The sequence below is a fragment of the Melospiza melodia genome, chromosome 10 (assembly GCF_035770615.1).
Source record: "Melospiza melodia melodia isolate bMelMel2 chromosome 10, bMelMel2.pri, whole genome shotgun sequence".
In the NCBI taxonomy this organism is placed as follows: domain Eukaryota; kingdom Metazoa; phylum Chordata; class Aves; order Passeriformes; family Passerellidae; genus Melospiza; species Melospiza melodia.
In genome coordinates, this window is record NC_086203.1 from 16,976,976 (window position 1) to 16,994,411 (window position 17,436).

Genomic DNA, 17,436 nt, shown 5'->3' on the forward strand with positions numbered 1-17,436 from the left:
GCAGTGGGAACATCTGGACCCAGTGTCTGAGGGTCAGAGGAAGCAGGACTGCCAGGCCCCCTGGCACAGCATTTAGCAAAGCTAATGCAAAGCCTTAAAGCTCCCTGAGCCCTTGAGGAATGGACCTGGGATGTGTTGGCCTCACGTTGAAAAGGATGAGTTCAGCTCTGGGAAATTCAGTTCCAGCTGGATTCATATCCTCCCCTACCTGTTTTGAAACAGAATACCCAAGAAAAAGAATACTCTAGAGACCAGGAAGCAGTGTGGACAACGTCGCAAACTAGCTGACCTAAATCTTAACAAAGGGTGTTATGACACTAGGGAAAATATCATTCAGGCATCCACTCATTACAGTGGCTCTATTGAGTAGCAAAGGTGTTCATGATGTGCCTCCCAGTCAGTCTGAAGAGGATGATAATGCTGGGTGTAGGGTCAACATGCAAGATAATGACAGCACAAAGCCTGAATGGAATAACAAAATAAAACACAACAGTCAGACACGTTGATGTGTTACAGCCAGGACAAGCAGGTATTTGTCTGATTTCCAAACAAGCCAAAATGCCAAAATGCAGGTGTGATGGCAAGGTTTCCAGAGGCAGAACCTCTTGCAGAAGAGAAAGAACCACACTGAATGTTGTGAATGCAGTAGCCATTCCTGGTTTGCTTGATGTTTTTACTGTGGGGCTTGGGGAGTGTGTAGGATGGGTCAGCAGCATGCAAAGACCTGGAACAAAACTTGCAGGCCAGCTCAGTTAAAGGGCTGGAGCAGAACCAGCTCAGCAGGCCGTGGAGAGCATTCGGCCGAGACTGCCTGCTCATCTCAATTCATCTTGACAAATTTCTAGACAAATGCACCAAGCTGTGCTCAATGGAGTGACAGGGAAATTACTAATTAAACTGAAGATGATGGGATTAGTGGGAAGAAATAGAAGTTGGGCACAGAAGCTGTACCTCTGGACAGAGGCAGTAGCAGGCTGGACAGAGTTCACCACTGGAGTTTCTCTGGAATCGATCCTGGGATTGATCTTGTTTATTCTCTCCATGAATGATGTTGTCATAAGAAGTGGAAGCGCTTAGGTTAAGCCAGCTGATGACGCAGAAGGGGGAGGCATTGTGAATGCAGAGGAGACAGGAGATCAAACAGAAAGCAGCAGACAACCTTGAGCACGGAGACGCAGGAACGAGTTGAAATTCAAGAGCACGAAATGCAAGACTAATCACAGGGTTGGGGTTTTTTGTGCTAGACAGGGAGTGTGTCAGTTGGACATGACTGAGGAGGAGGTGAACTTCGTTGTAGCAGTCATGGGTGATTATGAACCACCAATGAGCTAAAGGCACAAAAAGGCGAACGAGACCCGAGGGGTTTGGGATATTGCCAGTGGAAGCAGGAAATTATTAATAGCATTTGCGAAGTACTGACAAGACCTCATCTAGCATTGGGTAGGAGTCCTGGACAGGTAGGCTGAAATGCTGCCAGAAGCGGTGCAGAAAAATTCTCTGAATATGATCAAGGGAGTGGAGATCCTGTTTCACAAATAAAACAAAAGATGGAAGGAGTTATCTTCTCCATTGGTTTGCTAGTGATATCCAAGCACACCAGAAAACCTCAGTGATTAGAAAGCAAGGATCCTGACAACCCCAGGCACCCCATGTCCCTGTGTATCCTGCCCACTGAAACCACCTGAGCTCTTGCCCTCCACAGGATCTCTCTTGCAGAGAGACCCTTTGCACGCTGCTCCTTCCCCCTCCTCGCCTTCTTCCCTGGAAACTGATCCCCACTTCAACTCTAAATAGGCAAAAAGAAAAGGAAAGCCAGCAGACTGAGGCTTTTGTACAGCAAGGCAGATTAGGGGCCTCCCAGGGACTTGCAGCTTGTAAGAGGGAAGGGCTTGGAAATGGAGGGAGGTAGGGGGGTGGCCCTGCTCTCCTCCACAGACAGTGAAACTCAGACCTGCCTTTGGTCTGCTCCTTGCAAAGTCTTTTTTGTCCACCTTACTTCCTTTTCCCCCCCCGCCTGACATTGTGGATCAGCTTTTGGGGGACTAGGATCTTTTCAGTTCCTGCAATGGATTTAATTCCTGAAACGTGTGTCCTGTTCCCCTCTTTCATGCTGAATCAGCAAAGCATTCACCCAAACAAAAGCCAAATCTCCCTCCTAGGGGCAATCAGGAAAAGGGGTCCCTGCAGTGGTCTCTGGTTTGCAGACAAAAGGTTCCTTGGACTATAGACAAGCGGGTTAGTGCCACCATGGATTATAGAAACAGCTGTGGAAGAAGGATTAGCCACCACCTGTGTGACAAAGGCTACAGGTCTCCAGTCCCATGGCAGATGCTTTGTGCTACCTGTCTGCCCAAGCTTGACTCTCAAGGTGCTTTCTTTACTCTCAGCTTGCCTCCCTCAAATGCAAAGTGCTTAGGCTAGGATGAGCCACACTTGCCTAGACCCAGGCTTGGACAATCTCAGCCTCTTTTAATTTGAATTGACCCATTCCCTCTTTCCTACAGCCCAAGGCCTCTTTCCCTGTGGGCTGTGGGAAATGCAATGCTGGGTACAGGGCAAGCACAGGCCCTGCCAGAGCAGCGCTGGGCACAGGGCAAGCACAGGCCCTGCCAGAGCAGCACTGGGTACAGGGCAAGCACAGGCCCTGCCAGAGCAATGCTGGGCACAGGGCAAGCACAGGCCCTGCCAGAGCAGCACTGGGTACAGGGCAAGCACAGGCCCTGCCAGAGCAATGCTGGGCACAGAGCAAGCACAGGCCCTGCCAGAGCAATGCTGGGCACAGAGCAAGCACAGGCCCTGCCAGAGCAGCGCTGGGCACAGGGCAAGCACAGGCCCTGCCAGAGCAATGCTGGGCACAGGGCAAGCACAGGCCCTGCCAGAGCAATGCTGGGCACAGGGCAAGCACAGGCCCTGCCACTGCCCCCCAGGCACTGAGCTGCTCCTCGTGCAGCAGCTTGGTCTGCCATGGGACACTGGCTTTATTAAAGCCTCTTGACCTGAAGGGAAGTTGCCACACCTTTCAAATGCTCTGTAATGTCCTACCTGTTGGTGTGTCCATGCAGCACCCCATCCCTTTAGCCCTTCTGGGCTCAAGCTTTGTCCCCAGCCATAGTGTAGACCCATCCTCTGGTAGGGAACATCCAAAGCTAAAATCATTACCAGTTTTGAAACATTCAGCTATTTCAGTGAACTCAATTGAAAAGCTTTTTAGGAGACTAATAATCCTACCTCTCTAGCAGAGATTGAATAATGTGCAGTAAATCCTGCCTCAGGCTTCGTGCACTGAACAACACTGTGGAAAAGCCTTGTGAGACTTTTTGCTAACAGTGAAAAGTCTGTCCTGTGTGTGGGATGGACATGGGTCCTCTGCAAAATATCTCAGCTGTGAAATGAACACTGAACTTGCTGCAACCAGATTGTTTCGGACAATTTCATGTGTAAATGCATGTATTGTTCTATAACAGTCATTTATACAGTCCTTTCTGTCAAAGAGTGTTTGAGTTAAACTTTAAACAAAAAACTTCACCAGAAGAATAATCCAACACTGGAACTGTCTGCCCAGGGAGGCTGAGAGGTCTCCATCCTTGGAGATACTCAAAACCTGCTGAGATGTGGTACAAATCAACCTGCTTCTCTGTCTCTGCTTTGAGCCAGGTGGTCGGATGAGGTCTCCAGAGGCTTCTGCCAACTTCAACTGTTCCTTCATTTTCAAAAAGCTGTAAAAGGATGATTTAGCTCTAAATTTCAGGACACAAAGTTTGCCATGGGAATGACCATCCAGATGCAAAAGCACAGAGCCTGCAACCCCTTGAGCAGAGGGCAAGGAGACACCCTGCTACCCACAGAGCATGAAAAGCCTCTTCGCTTCTTCCATGCAGCCAAGAGAAAAAGACAGCAGTGGTGGCCTGAATTATGGCACTTGTGGGTTTTTCCTGTTGCTGACAATAATGAGGGGCAGCATTAGTTTCCAGGCAACTGATTTGGTGTCCTTCCAAAGGCCTCTGGCAGTGGGGCTTCTCACTGAGGACCCTGTTTTCTTCCCTTCCCTTTGTAAGTATTACACTTTCACCTAAATTGCACTCCACTCTCCTGGTTGCAGGTTTTTTGACATCCTTGCCTTCAATTTTCAGATCCTCACAGTTCTTTTTTTAAACACAGGCTCTCCTTGTGGAAACCCCCATAGTGGGTGGATCTGCAGGGGCAGCAACACCAAGTGAAGCAGAGATGAAAAACTGGGCTGGTGAGGGTGGCAGAAGACACAGTGGAAAGGCACAGCCACAGAGAAGGGCATGAGAACCTGGTGCTTCTTGTAATCTGGAATGACAAGACTAAAGGAGAAAGACTGGGAAACTGGGATCAGCACACAACTTTGGCAGACCTTCATGTCTACAAACCTAAAAATGCTACAAACCACTCAAAACAGTTTTATTTTAACTAAACCAAGTCCTCACCTTGGATCGTGGTGATACTGCAGCAGGACCTGAGGCAAGGGGCACCCATGAAGCTGCTAAATGCCACAGCACATTCCCTGCTAAAACTGGGACCACCTCACTGCTGAGCCTGAGACACCTGAAGGAGAATAAAAACAATGGTCTTTACCAGATAAAGCTTAATAAAGCTAGGTATTTCCAAGAACAAAGGAAATTAAATTCTCCAGACTACACTGTAGAAGTGACCCCCAATGTTCTGTGTCCCAAACCCATGTATAATTGTAGATGTAATTCTTTTAGGCATAGAGACATGACTTTTTAGAATCAGAATATTTTTCCTGGAATTTTACTTTTAGTCTTTGAAATGGAATGTTCCAGAAGGGAAGGAAAAGTTACCAGTTTCTAGGAATATCAGGGATCAACTGTTTCCTAGCAGAAGGCAAGCCAGGAGCCAAAGGTGATCCCAGTACAGAATCTGCCCTCTCCAGCCAGGGGTTACATCCTGGGAAATGGGGGAACTGGAGCTGGGAATCAGAACGTTCAGACCAAAACAGGGAGGCAGCAAACATTCCATTTCATACAAAATGAAATGAGATCCAACAGGGAAGAGGAGAGGGAAGGTGGAGGGGGATCCATTATTCATGAAGGCAACAGTAGTACAACAGAGCTTGCACAGACCCATGCAGAGCTGGATAAGGTTACTGCAGAAACAAGGGTTGGTAATGGTATGCCAAAGCTCTGCTTCTTGGGTGTAGAAAGAGAGAGCCATTGAATCCTTCCTTTTCCTTTCTTTTCCTTCCCTTTCTCTTTCCCTTCCCTTCCTTTCCCAGCAGATAATGCTGTCCTGGTGTGTATGACATCAGAAACAACCTTCCTTGGAAAGCTCCATTCGTGGTCCTTGGAGGAAGATTTGGGAAGTTAGAAACCTGTAGAGCACAGGAGGAGGGAGAAGCAGACCCCAGAGAGGTGGCAGACACGTGAGATCAAGGTTCTCTGCCTCCCACCAAGGCTGATCCTGATTTCCTCAACAGGGAAACCTCTCAGGGCTTGGTGCTTGTCTCAAATGACAGCATGTGTTTGCTATGGCTCTGTGGTTTCCCACAAAGCAATGATTTTTTTTCTTTTTTTCCTGTTTGCTGCTTTTTCTTTTTTTTTCTCCTGGAAACCAGAGCTGCTGGCTGCTGTCTGGCAGGCTGGCTGTGGGACACCATTTGCAGATGGATGGGTGAGCAGGTACCTGTGTCATGCTGACTGTTACAACATGGAGGGCATATCCCAGCAGCTGTCCCGAGGAATTAAACATCCCTGGCAGGTTGGACAGGAAACTGGGCTCTGGCTTTGCCCTGCTTGGCTTGGAAGCATCCTGAGAGTGAAAAGGAGGGTGAGCCAAAGGGCTGGATTGGTTTGCAGAGGAAGGGCTGCAGCCTTTATAGCTTTTAATGGCATCACCTGCAGTGGTTTCTGGGGCTACTTAAACTGTGTATGATGGGCTAACTCTAACCCTTCTTTCAGGCAACAGTGGTGGCTGTTACCTGCACCACTGTTACTGCTGGAACTCAATCAGGTGTGTGCAAGGAGGGGATTGTTTTCTGGGCACTGGGTGGTGTGTATATACAACACAGATGGTGGGCAGGACAAGCAATGGGAGCATTTTGCTTAAACTGGTATGCTCCTGCTCACCTTTTGGTTGATGTGTAGGGGAGAGGCAATAGGGAGAGGATTATCTATTAAAAACACAATCAGATGTGGAATGTGAATATGGACTGTGGGCTATGAACCAGGGGAAAAAAATCCACCACTCACTGCAATGCTTTTGTTTTGCCTTGAGTAGAAGCAGATCTGAAATCGTGGAGGTGGTAGGAAGTATTTCCTACCCTGGGCAGCTTGTGGAAGGCAGGAATGCGTGCAGCTTGTACAGTGCAGGTGATCCCTCCACTCAGCAGCTGAGGAGGCAGCAGCAGCTGCAAGCTCACGCCAGCAGCGTGGTGGCCCTGGGATTGGGGCACCCTTGTAGGGGCCACCTTGATGGACCAGAGCATGGGCTGAATCAGGCCCTTGTGCAAAAAGAGCTCTTCCTCAGCTGAGGGAGGCTTTGCAGGATCAGACCCTGCTGGTGCTGCAGGAGGTGCTGACACCAAATCAGTGCATGTCATCACCAGGCTGTGCCTGGAGGGAGGTATGGCTTGAGCACACTGCCTTGGATCATGTTCCATGCATGGTACTAGGGCTGCCAGGCACTGCAGCCAGAACATTTAGTGCTCACCTGGAATACATTGCATGATATATTTAGAAAGCCTTTTTTTTTCCCCCCATTGTTTTTAATTGCATTCAGCTTTTTTTGATATTTCTGCCGGTGGTCGGCCACATGGTTTTGCAAAAAAAAAAAAAAAAAAGCCACCACTGAGCAGCGTGTGGGCCCTGTGTCTGCCTGTGAGCCAGGTCCCATCTGGCTGTAATTACTAGCTTCACATCAGCAGAAGAGTGTAATATTTAAACACAAATGTTTGATGTTTGCATAGCAAACCTCAGGATGGAAAGCTCTTGATAATCAGCCTGCAGGGAGGAGGTGGGCTTGCTGCAGGTGAGCACTGAGGTGTGTGGGATGCAGCAAGGCTTTGTGGGGTTTTATGGGGATAGAGAGAAGAGCAGCACTGAATTCAGAAGCCCTTCATGCTCCACACAGCATTGCACTCCTCATCCTTAGGCCTTTGGACTATAAGCCATGCAGAGCAGAGTGGTGCAGGGCAGGTGACCCTGCCAGGGATCTCCCACCTCCTCCCACTCAGAACATGTCAGGAGGTCACTGGAGCCTGCAAAATGGTAGAAGAGCTCCTGAAATCAATACAGGCTCCTTGCCCTGAGTAGTAGCCATCAGGATGGATAACAATCCTCGTTAGGTTTCAGCAGCTCAGGCACCGGCTATGCCTGGAGAGCAGGGAGCTGGAGCCAAACTCGTAGAAAAATGGACAATCTATTCCACTGGCCCCCAAAAATTAGGATTGAGACGACAGCAAGCATTACCCACCTTCTCTGGCAGAGATAAGATCCAATCCACACAGTACCCTTCCAAAGAACCTTCCCCTGCTTGTAGTGGACACAGTGTGAGATCTCATGTGTGTGGCACTTTGCTTCCCTGCCCTTCAGTCCCAATCCTTGGGGAAGGAAAACAACAAGCTTGTACTTCACCCTGCTCCAATTGGGACGACAAGTGAGAAAACAGCTTTGTCTGCTCCCAGGCACCTCTGGAAGGTGACAGACACATGTGCTGCCTGCAGCATCCTCTGGTTAGCATTAAGGTCCAAGCACAGCCATGCACACCCAGCCAAATGAGAGTCCTGGAGCTGCTGGCCCCTGTGCCACCTCCTGTAGGGTACACAGCACCCTGGCTTTGTTCCTGACAGAGAAGAAAATCCATGCCTGGAGATGGCTTTTGTTCATAATGCCATCATGGTGCTAGCAGCTGGCTCTTCCTGAGCTTGTCCAGACAAGGTTCAACCTGTCACAACTTGTCATTTTATAAGTGCAGGAGGCTAGAGCCTAGGATAACAGGATAATAATAGGATAACAAATGCCTCCTCACTGTCTCAGGGGGTTTGGGGACCTATTCTCTGCAGCTTGCACACCCAAGGTGAGCCAGCCCCACTGTCGTCACTGCCTCCGAGGAGCATTGCTCATCTCAACAAACTTTAAAGCTGCATCCTGACAGACCAAAATAAATCAATCAATAAATAAATCGTCCGTCTCGTCTACTGGATCCTGCAGTTTATTTCCTCGGCGCTGATGAAAAATAGTTGGATGCTTAGTAGCTTCATGAGACTAATTATGATAAACGGCCCCATCGCTGCTAATATCCGGACATTAATTCCCAGATGGAGCTGCAGAAAATGTCAGGAATGGAAATGTCAGCTCTCTAAAAGGACCTGGCAGGTATTGAAGTGGGGACTGGAACGTCAGCAGAGGAGGGACTAGGGGGAGATCTGGGAATTAGCAGAATGTCGGTACACATTTGGAAGCTATAATTCCTCTCACTTGGTTGCCCAGTTCCTCATAGCAATGCCACAACTGCAGCTTTCTTCACATTTTGCCTTCTCTGAGCTCTGCTCCCTGGACTGAGGCAAAAGATTGGCACTCACTAAGCAGGTGACAATTTCTTTGTGCAGAAGAAGCTCAGCCTTAAGCTTCAGGAATCTCCTTCCCACTGAGATCCCCAGAAATGTCACCTGGTCTCTGTCTACTGGACACAGCAGTAATTCCCTTTACACTGGGTGTGGGGCAGGCAGGCAGAGAGGCAAAAAAAGGTCACACCCAAACTCTGCTCCCATCCTCCTCTGGGTTTCATATCTGCATTCATATTTACATTTCTACAATTACCAGTTGAATATAAAAATACGATGGAAAACAGCAAAAATATCTCTTAGGGTTTTTGTTCTGGTTTTAGGGGGGTTTTGTTTGTTTGTTTGTTGGTTTGCTTGTTTATTTGGAGGGAGTTTGTTTCCGGTTTTTTGTTTGTTTTTCACCAACGGTTTAAAATTGTTTCTTGTATTTAAAAGAGCTATTTAAGGAGAATATTCCCTGCCAAGTGAGAGGTACTTCAAGGTAGACGGACCAGCCAGACAAATTGTATGAATGCTCAACTACTGACAGCACTGTGTCAATGATGACAGGAGTCAGGCTGGCACCTGGTGCAATAAATCAGCTGATAAACAAGTTCAAGAAACTCTGTTTTGAAGCCATTTTAAATCAAAAAATATTAGGTTGTCCTCTCTTGGTGCAAAGACATGCACTGGTTTTGCAGCTCTGTTCAGCCTGCTGGTTTAGGCCCTGTTCTCTAGAGCATGTAAAACAGCAGTGTTCTCATGATGATCTATTCCAGCTTTTGGCACATGCTTCCTAGTGGAAAAAATATGAACAGGTTGGGGATTCCTTGATCAGATGCCAGTTGGTTGAAAGAAAGGCTTTTCACAGGAGTCTGTTGCTGTTTGTCAGCAAAGGCTGGAATTTTTGCTCAAAGCCAGATCATTTCAACATTTACCTGCTGAGAGGAGATTTAACATTGAGCCTGACAGGTCTGGTTCAGACCACAGACTTGAACCAGAACTCTCCACAGCCCCCAGCAAGTTCTCTTGAAGCCAAGATGCCTCTGTCTCTCATGAAAAGCTTGAAGTTCCTCTGGAAGCTTCAGGGAAATTTTCCTTTCTATAAAGAAAGCAAGTAATGGGGAAGTAGCTGCACCATATTTGCTGTGGAGCTACAGAGCTCCAAACCTCCTCTGTGTGTTCTGACAGATGACATCTGCATGAAATCTGGCCATTGGTCTGTTGGGATGTCTGAGGAATGTAAGGGTCCAGCTCCAGGGAGTTTGGGAGCTGGAGGGTGGGATACTTGGGAGCATTATAGGTATCATTATTCCAGAGAGGGTTAGTGGCAGAGGTGCTCCCCAGTATGGGCTCTTCTTGAAAAAATCTCCCAACTTACTGGGAGCTTCCTGCCGGCAAGCTCTTTCTGTCAGCAGCCCCATGGATAACAAGAGCATTGCATTTGAGGCACTTCTGGCCAAATCAGCTGAGCCAATTGTGTGAAAATGGCTCCTGCAAGCTCCTCTGCCCACCACTGCTGAGCTCTCATCCCTGAGGCTTGTTTATCCTCTCCATCCCCACTGCTTCCTGCCTGCTCAGGCTTGGCCCTGGTGATCTTCACTGTCATCTTCCTCCTTCTGGACAGCCCCGTGCTTTTTGTGTGTCTTTCCTGGGGCAGTAACCTCTGCCTGCAAGTTCCCTGGGGAAGCCTTCTGGCTGGGTTAATGGTGTGATCCCCAAAGTGAGAGAACACACAGTGAGGAGATGATGTACTGTGGCACAGTGGTGGAGGTGAAGGATAAACTTAGTTAACAAGAATGTCACTATCAGAGCCAAAGTCTCATTCGCTTTCTGAAGCAAGAACTGGCTGCAAAATACAGAACTTGCAGCTACAAACTGTTCCCTGGTCCCAGCCTGACTGAATTCAAGGTAACAGCCTTGTGTCAAGAGAGCTGTTGAAAGCAGCAGGAATATAAAGAGAATCTGGCTCGATACCACCTCCTCAGAATCAACCTGCCCCTTCAGGAGAAGTGCTGAGGCAACAAGAAGCCAGACCTTGTCCTGGCTCTCCCTGCTCTGTGAGTTTCTCAGGGGTTTGTGTCTTGAGGACTTTCTGTCAAATGTACTTGTTAGCATTGTCAATATGTGGTGCTTTACTCCACATTAATGCTGTATCTTGTGTGTAGGAACACATGTAGGTGTGGAGACAGAGAATTCTAGGGCCTTATTCTCTAGTGGCCTTGTGCTTCAAGGATCATTTACACTTTCAGCAAAATGTGTGTGGGGTGGGGATGGAAACACTGCTAAATCTGATGGGGCCTGCCACCCACGGCAGGGGGTAGGTGCAAGTGATGGAACAAAACAACCAGCACATCATCTCCAAGGTCCACAAAAGTCAGGATTTTTGCTATTTTATTCTTCCTCCCATAACTAAGGGAAGGATGTTTGTAGAAGCGAGTTTTTGTGTGATATGGGGTTTTCTGGGTTATTGGATTTGGATAGGTGCAGGAAAGCCAATTGAGTGAAAGTGCAGAGCAGGAAAAGTGGCTTCCACAGCTCAGACCATGTACAAGAAAAGCTGGGCTCTTCAGTCAGAAAACAGCCCCAGACACAAAATGAGCCACTAGCATGTTTTACATATTTCAGCTCACATCCTATCACTTACTGAAACTGGTTTGATTCTCATGTCTGGCAACTGTGTGAGAGCTCTCTCCCTCCCTGTGAGTCCAGACTCTGCTAATCTTGGCTCATGCTTCCACTCCAGTGCTGTGACAGGAGACAGGGAGAACAGTGTATTCCTTGTCCCAGAACAGCCCTGCACTAATGAAAATACTGCTAAGTCACTGACCAGTGTGTTTCAGCAGGGACTCAGGAACCTCTTCTTGGAGAACTGTTTTCGTGGGAACTCAGCATCGAATCTGTGGCTTCAAAAGAGCCTATGGAAGAAAAGGAGCACTAAGAGGAACTGTCAGAAGAAAGACAACACTAAACCTTTTGTGCAGAGCCATCCAGGGACTGGATCTCAGCTCAGACTGATATGAGAAGGTGAAAGCACAGAGATGCTCAACTGTGCCAGCCATCACCACTGCCACTTGGAACCTGCCCTTTGCAAATGGGTAAGGAACACATTCCCCTGCCTGGTCTTCCTGGGCTAAAGGAGCACCCATAGAAGCGGGACACAGTGCCAGAACATCCTGCAGCAAGGCTCTGAGAACCAGAAAGGCCTTTTGAAGGCAGGTCAGGTGGCAGCACACAAATGGAGAGCAGGTGGCTCACGCACCTCTCTGCTTTCTGTTCTGGCCTGCTGGGTTTGTGAAGGCCCAGCCAGTCAAATCAGTGGGGCTTTCACCTCCTGACTTGCTGAAGTATTTTGTGGTGAACTTTGAAAGCCTGGTCCAAAAGGAAGCCCAGCTGACCACAGGAAGGGCAAGACCTGCTGTGAATTCCAGCCCACTGCAGGGGGGTGAAGCCAGCACAAAATGGATGCAGATTTTTCCATGCAAAGGGCAACGGGGCTCCACCATTGTTTCCTCTCAATCAGAGAAGCCATCTGGGATGTGACTCCAGGGAACTCCAGCAAGAGCTGTAATTATATCAAACATAATTGAGGCAAGCCAGCAGCGCTCCTTACTTAAGTAAAGCTATGAGGCCAGCAATATGACAGAGGACATACACCTGGGAGTTCCTCCAGCATCCGCTGCTTCCAGTGGGGTGGGAGCAGCTCAGCATGGAGAGCAAACCCCCTCAGAGATCTCCTTGCTGCAGGGGGCTGATCCTGTGCCCACCCTGGCAGCAGCTGAGCATTGCTGTGAGCGAGCTTGATTATCTGGAGAAGCTTGTGCTTCTTGCCTGAGGCTCTGTCTGCCCCACCTTTCTCTGTCCAAACCTCACAGTGCAAATTTTTGGGTGGCACAAATGCCTCACCCCCTTGACTAGCAGGCCCTTTACCCCCGGCAGGTACCCAGGCAGGGAGAGGAGCCAGTGCTCTTGGCCTGGCTCTGCTGCCTCCCATGGCATGACCCCCATCCTGTGCCTCTTTGCCTAATTCTCTGCCCAGTGGGCATCCCTTGGGCCAGCCTGCCAGCTGTGATGTCCTGCTCCTCTGGCCCTGCTTTCTAGGACTTGCACCTCTCCCAGGGGCACAGCTGGGAAGCAGCAGGATTCACTGTCAGCCTGGACTGGACCAGCAGGCATTTGGGGTCTCAAAGGAGCTACAAAGCAGCCCCTGCTCACCCGCCTGCCACAGCTCTCCTCCTGCAGGAGCCTGCACTCCTGTTTCATCCTTCCCTCCTCCTCCTCTGCCCTTTGTACTCCTTCACAGTAGATCTCTTATGGCTTGGGGTTTTTTTTCTCTTTAAATCTTTTCCTCTCTGCTTTTCCACCTCCTTCCTCTGCCCCAAAATAATCCAAACCTGTTCCTCCTCACTCCCCCGCAGGGCTGGCACTGCTTGTCCCTTCCCCACCATTCCCTCTGTGGGGGACCAGCTTGTCAGGGCCTGTTCAACAGGACTCAGTGCCACTTTTCCCTCTCTAGGGATGACATATTCTCCAGGCCCAGCAGTCCCCCATCCCCACCCAAGGCTTCCATGGGCACACAGGGTTCATTTAGTCTAGCCAAGGTGCAGCTCTACATCAGCACCCCGCCTGCCTCCACTTCTTCTGGGGATGGGACAGAGGAAGGATCTGCTGGACCTTCCTGGTCAGCGACCGGCAGGGTTGGCAGCCAGCTGGTGCGGGAGGTGGCACTGGGACAGCAGTCATGGCGAATGGGGCTGTCCCCAGGGCATTCGGTGGCTACTTGCCGGGATGCCGAGCACCCTGGGGCTGGCAGCCACGGGTTGCTGGTGGCTCGGTGGCACTGCTCCACAGCCGTACCCTCTGCTGGCGTTGGCCCTAGTGCAGTGACTCAGTGGTGACCCTGAAGCGGCACCGGCGACTCCGTAGTGTCGCCGTGGTGGCAATTCAGGGACGCCAGCGGCAACTCCGTAGCGGTGACTCTTAGTTTGCTACAGGGGCTCTGCGATGTCCGTGCGGCGGCAGCTGAAGTGGCACCGGGAGCTTTGCGGTGTCCCTGCGGTGGCTCTGGGGTGGCAGCTGCAACTCGGGGTAGACCCCGCTTCCCCAGGAGAGCGCTCTCCCCCCCCCCCGGGTCGGCCGTGGTGCGGCCCGCGGCTCGGGCCCGCGCTGCCCCGCGCCGCCTCCGGACCAGCCCAACGGCCCGCGCGGGGGGAGCGGCTGTCTCGGGCCGGAGCCTTCTGCCCTCCCCTGCTCCCGTGGCAACGCCTGCGGCGTCGGGGCGGACTCGGGCCGGTCGGAGCGCACTCGGGCCGGTCGGGGCGGACTTGGGTCGGTCGGTGCGTACCGCCCGCAGGCAGAGCCGGGCAGGGTCCCACCGGCCCCCGGAGCAGGGGGCTGCAGGCTCCGAGGAGGGGCTCGGGGGCCGGGCCGGGAGGGCGGACGGACGGGCGCGCAAGTGTGAATCATTGAGGGAGTTCCCCGTGCATTCAGCACCTGGGAGCGGCGGGCAGGCCGGGTTCCCCGGAGCCCTGGGAGCGGTTGGTGCCCAGGGTGGGCTCCGGGAGCAGCTCTGGCGCTGCCCCGTCCCCACACGCCGCACGTTAACAGCTCCCGGGCTGCTCCTCCCGCACGCGTGGGCTCTCGGCAGTGAAACCTACAGCAGCGTTTGTTTCACCCGCGCTGTGCCTGGTCAGCGACACAAACCACGTTGTGCCTGGTCAGTGACACAAACCGTGCTGGAGTGACGGTGTAAATGCCTGGCGGGCTGTCCTGCGGCCCCGCGGTGGCTGAGGGCCCAGGCCGTGCCCTGAGCCCCGGGTAACGAGCGGCACCGGCCGGACCCGCCCGCGCCGCTCCCCCCGGGCCCGGTGTGCTTGCCCGGTGCTTCCCCGCGGAGAAAAGAATGCCTTTAAAAACCCGGAGGAAAATCAATTTTAAAACTCTGCAAATTGTTGGAGGGAATGGGCTGCTATAAAACTCGAAATTACTTTCAACTCTCGTTTTAGAGTAGAAGGGTTTTGAAGTGCGGGATGATGTTTAAAGTGGTTTGTTGAGAGCACATCACCTTGTCTGAGCTTATATTGTAGGGCTTAAATTATAGGAAGAGGGAATTTCTGCATGTTGGTGTCCAGATGGTCTAGTAGCTGGGATTCTGGCTATGCACAGATAAATAGATTTTAGATAAATACTAGATTTCAATCTGTGGTTTTGCTTAGGGGTTAGATGATATTTAAAGTACTATTCTCTAGTTCTGTTGCAATTTTTAGCCATTTTAAACCTTATTTGAAAGAAAAGAGTCCCATTTTGTCAAAGCTTTGGATCAAAGAATTGAAGTAGAGGCAACAGATCAAAAAGCTCATACCAGACGTTGAGCAAGACGTGGGAGTTTGACTCTTGGATGTGTAAAGCCTGGATTTACCGAGAAATTGTAATTATAGTTTTGCCACAATGACACACAGACGCTGTAACTAATGTTGTGTCAGCAGTGCCATAAGAATATGCTCTCACTTTGAATAGTTCAATTTAGCATAATACCTCGTACCTGGTATATCTAGGAAACATGCTTTTCAGGTGTGAGGGAGCATGACTAAACTAGTGCAGAGATAGGTGTCTCAGCAGTCAGGAAAAGATTTTATAGCTAAAGATGGGACAGCTTGGTGCCAGCCTGATGTTTGCCAGCAAAGAGCGGGGAGATGCTCCCAGGTGTGCAAGGGGTAGAGAAGGGTTACTGAGGAGGGCAGAGAAGCTGCTTTCAGGAAGAAAAGATGAACTGGATTCCTATTTCCTCCACCTTTGTGCCCCTCCTTGTCAAAGGAGAGCCTCAGTCCTGAGGAAAGTGCTCCAAGTAGGGAAGGACTGAAGGCTGTGAATGTGGCAGGTATCCAGGCTCTTGCCCCCAGCTGGACTGCGAGGGGGCACTGGGCAGTTTCACTGCTCTTCTTCAGGATCCCTCAGACAACCAGGGAAACCTTGAGCACAAACTGTGTGGTACCAGCAGCAATTGCTGGCTGAAAGCTTGAACTGCCATGGTGTGCTCGCTGCGGGATGGAAGGTGTTGTCACCCTGGCAATCCATGCCAAGCTCTGCTGGCCTGGGATGTCACCCCTGGATGGAGGGAGGGGAGGACAGCCCTAGGTCTGCATGCTGCCTATTCTCTCAAGGCAGTTGGTGTGGGAAGCTTGGAAAGAGGGAACTGCTCTGCAGTAAACTTCTTGGCTCAGCAGTTAGGCCGAGTAAAAGAGAGGGGGTCTCTTCTCATCACTGAAACCAGCGTGGAGACCATTCCTGAGAGGTGCATGGGACCAGCCAAACCTGAAGTTAGCTCCCCTCCATACTCTGGGAACCTCCTTGTTGGAAAACCCAGACACATCCCAGCAGCTGGGGTGGCAGGAGAGTAGGATTCCCTTTGTGCTTAGCAGTTCTCCCATATCCACATCAGCTTTAGTGCTCTCAGACAAGCTGTTTTAATGATTTCTTTGGGGAGTTGCTGGGAGAACTTTGGATGCCTTGTTTCGTTCTTTATTTTAAGTGGTGTGTGTCAGGTTTTTTTGCAATTGCAAACACAGGGACCTTCCCTCTGGGCAGCTGGGAAAGCATGATGGATGTTTCTGATCTGGACACTGGGTAGGGGTTTGTTTTATTTTGACATAAGCTCTCAGGATGGACTTTGCAGAGGTGTGAGTGAGCACACAGTGAGCAAAGTAGAAAGAATTAGGCTTGCTGTGGGCTGTGTTGGTACACTCTTCCCCAGTCATGGAAACTTGTCCATCATGGGCAGCAGCCACCTTATTTTGATTCTAGGCAGAGATTGCCAGTCCTGCTAAACTGGGAATGGTTTCAGTCCCTCACCCCTACTAAAGGTTCAGATGAACCTTGTGTCCTGGAGCTGGCTGCTTTAACTGGGTAGTTATAGGGTTCTGGTGGTAGGAGGCACAAGTCCAGCGAGCCCTGTTGGCAGGCTGGCCCTGCTGCCAAGGACAGAGAGGGTGCTCAGGTGACACATCAGGAGAGGCCCCGCAGGGCTGTTCCGCCTCGCTGCTGCTCTCCCAGCCAGTGCAGCAGGCACCAAAGAGTCCAGCAGTGATTCATCAGGAATCCTTGGATCTTGGCTGATTCCAATCAGTCCTGCTGGGCTGCTAAAATAGATATGGCCAGAGCATAAAATAGCTAATAAAAACAAAATCCTCCATGGAAAATTCATTCTTCAGGGTGTGAGGTTCCAGTTGCCATGCCAAAGCACAGCTGAGAGGAGAGAGATTGGAGATTTTCTAGCTTGAAGGAGGGGAGGGGGTATTATTGATCTCATCTCCCAGGTCTTTCCAATCTGTTCGTTTACTCCATTTCACTTAAAAGATTCGCATCATGGTAACCTTGATTTATTATCTGATTTCTTTTTTTGATTCAACCTCTCAAAATTGTGCACTGGCTTGAACCTGCAGTAATAAACCATCACAGTTATTCCCTCTTATCTCCAGCATGCATGTAATGCTTTCTGTGCTGTACCCGGTTCATTCTCACAGGCAGGCAGCAAGGTGAAATTCTGGAAAGATTGCCCTCTCTCATCAGGAGTATAGGGCAAGCAGAGTTTTCACTCCATTCAAGAGCAGAGCAGAGAGGGCATGGCAGGAAGGGATCTGCTGGCGTTGTCTGCGGGTCAGGATGGGGCTCCAGACAAGTACTGTGCCAGCTGTGGCCTTCAAGACCAGGCAAGGTCATTCCAGAACTTAGCTGTGCAGAGCTGGAGGACTCCTGCTGCAGAGGCTTGGCTGCCTAAGAAGGGTCCTAGCAAGGGTGCAGGAGACAAACCACTAGTCAGGTAGGGCTGGGTGAGGAGGCTGGGTCCAGCCCTGAGCAGGAATTGATCAGTAAGCTGTACTGGCCTGGAGTACCTTTGAGAGACGCCATGGAAAGCT